The sequence below is a fragment of the Durio zibethinus genome, chromosome 4, assembly GCF_047325235.1.
Source record: "Durio zibethinus cultivar Kanyao isolate XHJ-2024 chromosome 4, ASM4732523v1, whole genome shotgun sequence".
Lineage (NCBI taxonomy): Eukaryota > Viridiplantae > Streptophyta > Magnoliopsida > Malvales > Malvaceae > Durio > Durio zibethinus.
The window spans coordinates 8,302,137-8,311,218 of NC_143165.1; the positions used below are offsets into that span (position 1 = coordinate 8,302,137).

General features: G+C 28.7%; 1 long non-coding RNA gene across 1 annotated transcript; it reads left to right on the forward strand.

Annotated features, from left to right (window-relative positions):
• Positions 1–5,889: 5,889 nt before the first annotated feature.
• Positions 5,890–7,369, forward strand: LOC149519089 (uncharacterized). Its single transcript, XR_016341922.1, has 2 exons — positions 5,890–6,658; positions 7,255–7,369. It is a non-coding gene; the product is annotated as an uncharacterized LOC149519089 (long non-coding RNA).
• Positions 7,370–9,082: the final 1,713 nt, after the last annotated feature.

Consider the following 9,082-nt stretch of genomic DNA (forward strand, 5'->3'; position numbering starts at 1 on the left):
TCATGAAGAGACTAGAATTTCCTTTTCACTCTTCTTTTATTGTCGGTTTTTAATAAATAGATACCGTTAATTAGAAGTGAATAGAGGATTTTAACCAATGTAAATATTTAATTTTATCTAGGTCAATCCAAGTTGGTTCAATTTTGTTTTTCCTTAATTTACATGTCATGATTTGGAAATTTGAGAATTTCGATTAAATTTATCCTATAAGGTCATTTAGGTGCAATTTAATTTTGTTAGCTGCCATTTAAAATTTAAGTTTAAAAGCTCAAATCTAATTATGAAGACCTAATTTACATTTTAAAGCCTAAATTTTATAAAGGAGGCTTAAAACACTTTTTAAAGCCCAAATTTGTTCTTCATAACCCAAATGCAATCCAAGTTAAAGCCCAAAATTTAAACATAATTTTATTTAATTGCTTTAAAAAAGGTAAAAAAAAAAGAAGAAGCAAGAAGACAAGCTCTGCTTGTAACCATCCAAAACCTATTGGCCATTACCTTACTCCATTATCTTGTTGGCCACTACCTACAGCTTTGAGGAGTTGTTAAACATTGGACTATTGCAACCCATTCACATATAAAAACCAATAGCACTATTCTCTCAACCCAAGCAAGCCAAAAGGCCCAATATCCCTTTCCATAGCCACCACCATTGAATCCTCTTAACCACCAGAACCAGCATTTGCCAAAACAACCTCTACCCATTATCCATCTCTCATCAACCAAACCTCACCTCATCACTACCAGATTCCTATAATTCCTACACCATTAAAACCACAATTTACCATCATCAACTTTGACAACTAAAGTACAAATAAGAAACCCACAACCAATTCTCATTGGACAAAACCAAAATCTATTCCTATTGTTAACAAAAAAAAAAAAAAAAACTCATCCCCAAAGGGAGCCACAATTAACACAAGTTAAAAGATCGGTAGCCATAATAAGACAAAAAAAAATTAAAAAAACAAAGGTGGGAATGAGGTTTAATTTCGGGTCAAAAAGGTTTTTTTTTTTAGATCTTTTGAGGTTCAATGAAAAAAAGGAAAAGCAAGGAAATAAGAAAAATCACCATCAGCAGTGAAGTGGTGTTGGCTCATGATGGTAAAGAGTTTTACAGATTTGAGTTGTGAAAAGAAAGAGAAAAAGAAGGGGAACTACATACTAAAAATGCAAGGAGATCAGATGATGGGAAAAGGGTGAAACTATGGTGCGAAGTTTCGGTTCAAAATCCTAGATCTATGGCTTTACAGGCATTTTTGAGAAAAACCACTTGGAGAATGAGAAAAAAGAGGTGAAAAAGAGGCTCTAGGTAAAATTTAAGCTGAAAAGGGGGTTGGCCAATCGTGAATGATGGATGCATGATGGCCGACCACTAAAATTTATGTGTTAGATAGGTAAGCAATCTATTTTGTTTAGAGAAAAGTTGAGTTTCTTTTTTAAGGGGAAGAAGAAATGAAATTTAAAAAAAGGGTTTGGTTTTTATAATGTGAAAAAAAAAGAGTAGGAAAAAGAAACAGATCAATTTGACTCAACCCAAGACCAGAGCCAAGACTCCACTAGCCCAAACCTACAACCCATGATCCACCTCTCATTGGACTAGATGTTATCCAATACACCATTCATTTAAGCTTAGTGGATTTTTATGTTGGGCTGTAATGTGGAAAGCTTGTTGCGTAACACTCTTCTTTTTTTTTTTAATCTTTAATTATGTTTATATATTTTTATGAGTGCATAAGCTTAATTATAAGGAAATGAATGCTTAGGAATTAAAATTATGAATGCTTATGCTAATGTTATATTTTTATATGCATAAATTTACTAATGGGATAATTATTATCATTGTTTGGAAAAATAAAATATAAGATAGTGTTTTTAAGTAAAAAAATTATTTTGAAAACTCTACTTAAATATTGGAAGGAATTTGAATCCGTCTAAACATTGAAAATTTTAAAAAATTAAAAATTAATTAAAGAAAAAAAAAAGAAAACTTTCTCTCAAGATAAATAATAAATAAAGTTGCTTTCATTTTTAATTTTTATTTGGGAAAGGAAATGAAAGAAACTAGATAGGATTAAATATGCATAAGATGGATTAAATTGGTTGTTTTAATTTTTGGATTGCATTTGCATTATTTATTTGCTTTATGTTGCATTAATATAAAAATTTTTTTTAAAAAAAAAGGAAACTAGAAAACCAAATTTGTTTTGAAAGTTTGTCTAAATATTAAGGATGATTGAGGAAATTTAATTATCAATAATTCTCATTTTTCTCTAAAAAAAAATAAAACCATGAAACCTCGAAATCCTAACAACCTACCAAAACCCTAAATTGGACCCAAACCCTAAATGCAACCCACAACTCTAAATTATCTAGACCCTAAAATTACTCAAATCCTAAAAACTTTGACCTATGCTAACACCCAAAGCCATACTGAAATTTGAAAGATTTGTATGAAAATCTCATATGAGGATGAGGTATTTAGAAATTTTTATTTCATTAAGTTTTTTATACAATTCCTTAATATGAAATAATAACAATATTAAACAAAAGAATAGAAATAAAAAAAAGAGATCTTAAATATAAATAGTCACATCTAAACTCTGCCTAGAGATTGAAGAGTCTTGATAGTCTCTTTATATTTAAGGACCTGATCTTAAATTGCATTTCATCAACTTACATAACATTCATTTTCATATATTTATTTTTAGATTATGATTTACGGTCATTCCACATGCTACGTTTTTAATTGTTACTATTGTTTCTAGGTTAATTGTAAAATCATCCCTTTCCGTATAAAGATTTTTTTGATGGAAAATATTATTTACAAGAAAATTGAAAATAAATCTAAAATAGCATTACAAGAGAAATAATTTTGGTACTCTGCCTAGATGTTAGAAAGTCACCAATAATTATCATATGCAAATAACGTTATTTTTATTTTTAAGGAATGTCATGATGAATCTTAAGTGAAAAGAGTTATCTTTAAATTTTGCCTAGATGTTAGAGAATTTTAAGGTAATTTTTTAACTTAAAGATTTTCTCAATATTCCCAAATAAAGGTTTATTAATAAAATTGATTTTTTTTTCAAAAAGAGGTGAAATGAATTATTATTAAATTTCAAACTGAAATCATTTCTATCCAACACCAAAGATAACACATAATTACTTAGTACTATTTTTAAACGGGGCGCTATAAGGGTGCTAATCTTTTTTCACACATAATCGTACTTTCAAACCTAACTCTGTTTTCAAAGATTAAAATATCTTTTTGATAAATCTTAAATTCTTTTTTTAGTTTTATTAAAAAGATAAAATTTTTAGGTGATTAATCACACCTAACAAAAAAGATTATAGTGACTTTGTTTTTTTTTTAATTTACAAATATTTTACGTTCTGTGGTCAAATTCATAAACCTATATATTGTGACAACTTGGTGACTCCACTGGAGACATTTTTTAGAGTCAAGCCAAAAATTAATTGTGTTATCCCAAGTTTTAGATTTAAAGCTTTAATTGATATTTATTTTTAATTCTTTCATTTTAAGTTTTTTTAAAGAATAATGCATGTTAGTTACATTCATACCTTGATTTTGTCATTTATTTTTTCTTTACTTGTATTGTTTTAATTGCATTATTTCCCGTCACACTTTGCACATTCACTTGCATGCATAAGCTCTAGACCTGAGCTTTATCCCTATTATGAAAAAGTAAAGTAGCTACGTTCCCGTAAGGTAATAATCTCCGTATTTGCTAACAAAACACTCTCACTCAAAATGAATCTTTTTCGTTTGAAGCCTATAATGAGTGAGAATCAGGATACCTTACTAGTCTATAATGGACAATGATGTGAAGAGCAATTTGGTAATCTTTAGACGTATAAATCTTAATCCAACATGTAGTAAACCTTAAAGAATCAGCCTTAAATAAAGCCATACTAATTCTTTTTGTAAAAATTACCCAAATTAGGACACATAGGGAACACTCTAATACAATCTATGTATAGAGGTAATAATAACGCAAATAAAACTAAAATTTTGAAAATAAAAGAAAAAATTCTTTCAATAAATTTATTGAAATACAATTTAATTCGTCTGATGTTTGTCAAAATTTTACATTTTTAAAAACTATTTTTAAAAAAAGATTTTCTTGCTTTTTTTTATTAACCGAATAAAAAGCAAAAGCATAAAAAAAGAAGAAAATATTTGAATATTGGTCATTTTATGTACTTGTCTTTCCATAGGAAATGTTTTCTTAAATTTTTATTTCTTTCTATAAAAAAAAGAAGAAAAGAAAAAATTTTAACCTTAAATATTATTTTACCTTTTGCATTTCATTTGATCTTTTTGCGTTCATCTTTATTTTGTTTCATATTTAAGGTTGTACATACATTTCATTTTATAAACATTTGAATGGTAGAGTCAATTTCATTAAAGTTGCATAGTACATGCACTGCATTTCGTGTAAACATATCTTGTTATGTATATGGTATGCCAGTGCATTTCATACAAATATGTTACATCAATCATATATATATATATATATATATCATTACTCACCTAATATGTCATTATGTTTCGTGCACATACATTCACAAATGATATGCATTTCACATAAATGTGTTTCATCACTCATTTCATATGCATATATTCTAAAATGGTATAATTATCATCACATTGGATTGTATATACATTTTATTTCATGTAAATATATCTTGTTATTTTGTGCATACATTGATAATATAATATGATTTTTGTTAGATTCAAATAGTGATGCATAGCATCTTAGGGAAGTATGCATAATCTTTAATGCACATGCTTTTACAAATTCATCATGGAAATATTGTGCCATTTACGCATTTGTTTAACTATTCTCTCACGGCACCCCATCTATGGGTGAAAACAAAAAAAAAAATCTTAAAGTTCTTGCAAGAAAAAATCATGATTAAGGGAAAGTTGATGGAGACCAATTTTTTTCTAATCTACTTTCTCATAATGTATAGATCCGTGAACCTATCGATAGACATAGATTTAAGAAGTCACTGTCAATCTTTTTTATTTAGGTATGATTGACCACTTAACTGAATCTGTCTCATTTAAAGAGAAATTTTAAGTTTGACTTGGGTGTCTTTAAATAGTAGATTCTAGTTCATATAACTATATTTTATATTTAAGAGTGCAATTACGTGTGAGAAAGGTTATGACACCTTTATAGCGCCCATCCAAACGATGGTACCGATTTGATTTCAAATTATTCAAACCTTAAAATATTTTTATAATTTTACTAAATAATTTAATTATTGAAAATTGATTCCAAAATTACTCCAATTGTTTAGTAGCAATTTAAAATAATTTACTTACCTTAGAAATATTCATGGACACTAATATCCCACTTTGAAGATGCTTTATCATTAGATTGATTAATATATTTTATTTAAAGAAATAATCAATAAAATCCTTCAATAGTTTGGTAAGATTTACTTGGATGCATATCCTCTAATAATTTGATGAGATTTTATTCGAAAACTTATTTATAAAGTTGCTTTAAGAAAACTCATTAAATTTTTCAATAGTTTGGTAAGATTTAATTCAAGATTTAAATCCTTCAATAGTTTGGTATGATTAAAAATTTTGCTATTATCTTATTTTTGTTTATAAAAATTTTATTAAGTTCTCTAATAATTTGGAAAGACTTAATTCAAGACTTAAATCATCCAATCATTTAGTAGGATTGAAATTTTTTTTTAATTAAATGAGATCTTCTAATAATTTGGTAGAATTCATAATAAAAAATATATTTTTTAAAAATCTACAAAAATCTTCCAATAATTTAGTAGAATACCATGGATTAATTTAAAAAAAATATTTTTATATATTTTAAAACATCCATAATCAAAATAAATAATACACAATAACATAAAATAAATAAAAGCAAAAAATTAAAAAAATACATACCAATTATTGGAGGAAGCCCAGTTGAGGTCTAAAACAAATTGAGCTTGTAATGGCCCAAACAAAATTCTGACCCAAGTTTGAAATGAGGGGCTGGATGACTTGGCCTCATGATTGGGCTTGACTTTCCTTCACGCGGGCTTGATGAATTCTTTAAGTTGGGCGAGACCCAAAAACTGGTCAATAGGCGCACGAGGCAAAACTTTTCTTTCCAAACGATGCCGTTTGGGTTAGAACACAAAATCATCATCTTTTCCCATTTATTTCCCATGGCTACTCTCTGATGTTTCAACTTTCCTCTGAAACTTTTTCCCTAAGAACAAAGCCTAGACTCCATTGACCTTTCCCTAGAATTTGGCGCTGATTCACTATTGATCTCGTCATTCCTTGTTTTATTCTTCCCCTTTCTTCTAAGTTTCTAAACTTTCCAACAACCAAGAACCCCCAACCAAAAAATAAACAAGCCTAAAAACCACCAAATATCACTACTAGAATCTGACGTCAATTCGCCGTGCACCACCATCGTCTATGCCACTACCTTTCGCCGAGACCACTGAAAAACTTCCTTTCACAAAACCCAAAAAAAGACCCAAATCGAAACCTTTAAAAAAATCCCTTTATTGCTAACTTCTTGCCTTTTTTTTTTTGTGATTGTAGATTGCTGCTAATTGATTGTGATTGTGAATGGGTTCTTATTTTTGAGTTCAGGTTGGTTGACTTTTGGTTTAATGGGTTACAGCTTTCGATTACTGTCTTCTGTACGTTGAATGCGTCGATTCTAGGTTGGTTGGGTTTTGATTTTTTTGTATGACTTTTTGGGTATTGCTTCTTGAAATTGGGCTGCTTGTGAGCTTGGTTCTAAGGTGGGTATGATTTTTTTGTTTGGGATTAATGGCTTTCGGTTTGCGTTTGCGTTTGCTGGGTATGGGTATGGTATGGTTGTACTATGATTGTGGCTCTCTATTTGGAAGAATTTGGGATGGATTTGGTTTTGCTTGAAATTGGGTTTCTTCCGTATTGAATTTCTATTTTGGTTGGGTTCAGTTTGAAGCTGCTTCACTGTAGGGTTATGTAAGGCCAATTCTATTTTTTATTTTGCTTCTGTGTGATTGCCTCCTTTAATTGATTAAGGCCTTCCTCTGTGTTGCTTTGTTTCTATTGAATTCGGCTACTTTCAGAGATGGAGGTAAAGATAGTAAAATAGTGATGGTTGTTGTGGTCATAAGGTTGTTAGTGAACGGTGGACAATGATGTTTGTAGGGAATTTGTTGGCGACTGGTGATTTTGGAATTTGGTTATTGTAGGTAGAGGCAGTGGAGGATTAGTGATGTTATCTGAGGCAATGGTGAACTATTGCTGTCCATGTATGCTTGTTTTCTCCTTCTCCCTTGACTTGCAGATTCAAATCCTTTATACGGATTCATACTTCTCCAATTTGGAAAATATCAATGTCACCAAATCTATGATTGTGATTTTTTTTTTTTCATGAATTGATTCTTTAGGATTTGATTTTGCATGAATTGTGCCCAAGATCAAATCCAAGACTTAATCACAGGTTTCCTTTTTTACAACAATCCCACGTTTTTTATTTTTCTGATTTTTTTTACTTTTGATTTTTTTTTCTTTTTGACTCTTAGACTAAAAATAATAAAATCTAAAATTAAAAATCAAAATCAAAATTAAGACTAAAATTGAAACCAAAATTAAAACTAAAAGCAAAATTAAAATTTTCAGAGTTTTAATTTTGGGGCATAAAATTCATTTTGTCGTATTAAGGCCCAATTTACAATTGAAGGCCCGTTTTAATTCTAATAAAATTTTCAATAAAATGGGGTATTTACAATTATTCTTTCTTGTGCATTTATTATGAAATAAAAATTATACAAAGATATAGATATTTATTACATTCAGGGTTAAATTTTTTTGTGAAAGGCTCTCCAAAAGCGAAGGCATGCAATTTCTTTAAAAATTAAGGATAACACCTAAATGTATTGACATTATATTTGGAAGTCATACAAATCATGTCCAAAAAATTTGAAGATTAAGTTTGGAGATCTTACAAATCAATAATTGAAAAATGTTTCTTTAAATAAATGTTTCATAACTTTTTTAAAAAATGTACTTGAAGGTTTTAAAAAATCATAACCGAAAGTTTTATAGATCATGTTCAGAGGATTTGGAGATTAAGTTCAGAAGTTTTACAAATATTGATTTTAAAATAGGTTTTGCTTGAAAGACTTATAAATCTTGTTAAGAGGATTTGGACGTTACATTTAGAAGTTTTTATAAATCTTGACTTTAAAATAGATTTAGCTCAAAAGATTTACGAATCTTACTCAAAAGATTGGAAGATTATGCCTAAAGCTTTTACAAATCTCAACTTTAAAATAGATTTAGCTCGAAAAACTTATAAATCTTGCTTGAACGATTTGGAGATTACCCTAGGATGTCTTAGAAATTTTGACTCTAAAATAGATTAAACAAGAAGGATTTACAAATCTTGTCTAGAGAATTTGGAGATTATGCTCGAAAGTTTTAGAAGTCTTGACTCTTAAATAGATTTAACTTGAAAGATTTATGAATCTTGCCCGAAGGATTGAAAGATTATCTTTGAAGGTCTTACAAATCTCAACTCTAAATTAAATTCAGCTCGAAAAACTTACAAATCTTGCTCAAAGGACTTGGTGATTATGCTTGAAGGTCTTACAAATCAAACTTTGAAAAAACTTCTTTAAATTAAATGTTCACCACTTTAAAAATTGATATTTGGAGGTTTTAAAAATAATGCCTAAAGGTTTTATAGATTTTGCTCGGAAGACTTTAAAAAGAGTTTAACAGTTTTGATGATGCACCTAAAGGCTTTAAGAATAATTACATGAAGATTTTTAAGACTACTACTCAAAAGTTTTAACAAATATACCCTGAGGTAATCTTGTTTGAACAAAGTTTTCTTTTTTATAAAAAATTAAAGTCAACATCTTTTTTCCCTAGAAAATATGAGTGCACCATATGAAATGCAATGAATGCAATGTATGAATTTTATACCAAATGTCCTTAATTATGGTAATAGGATTCTCAAAACTTTTTTTCCTTTCATCTTTTCATGACATAGCCTCTAATTAGTTGATAAGT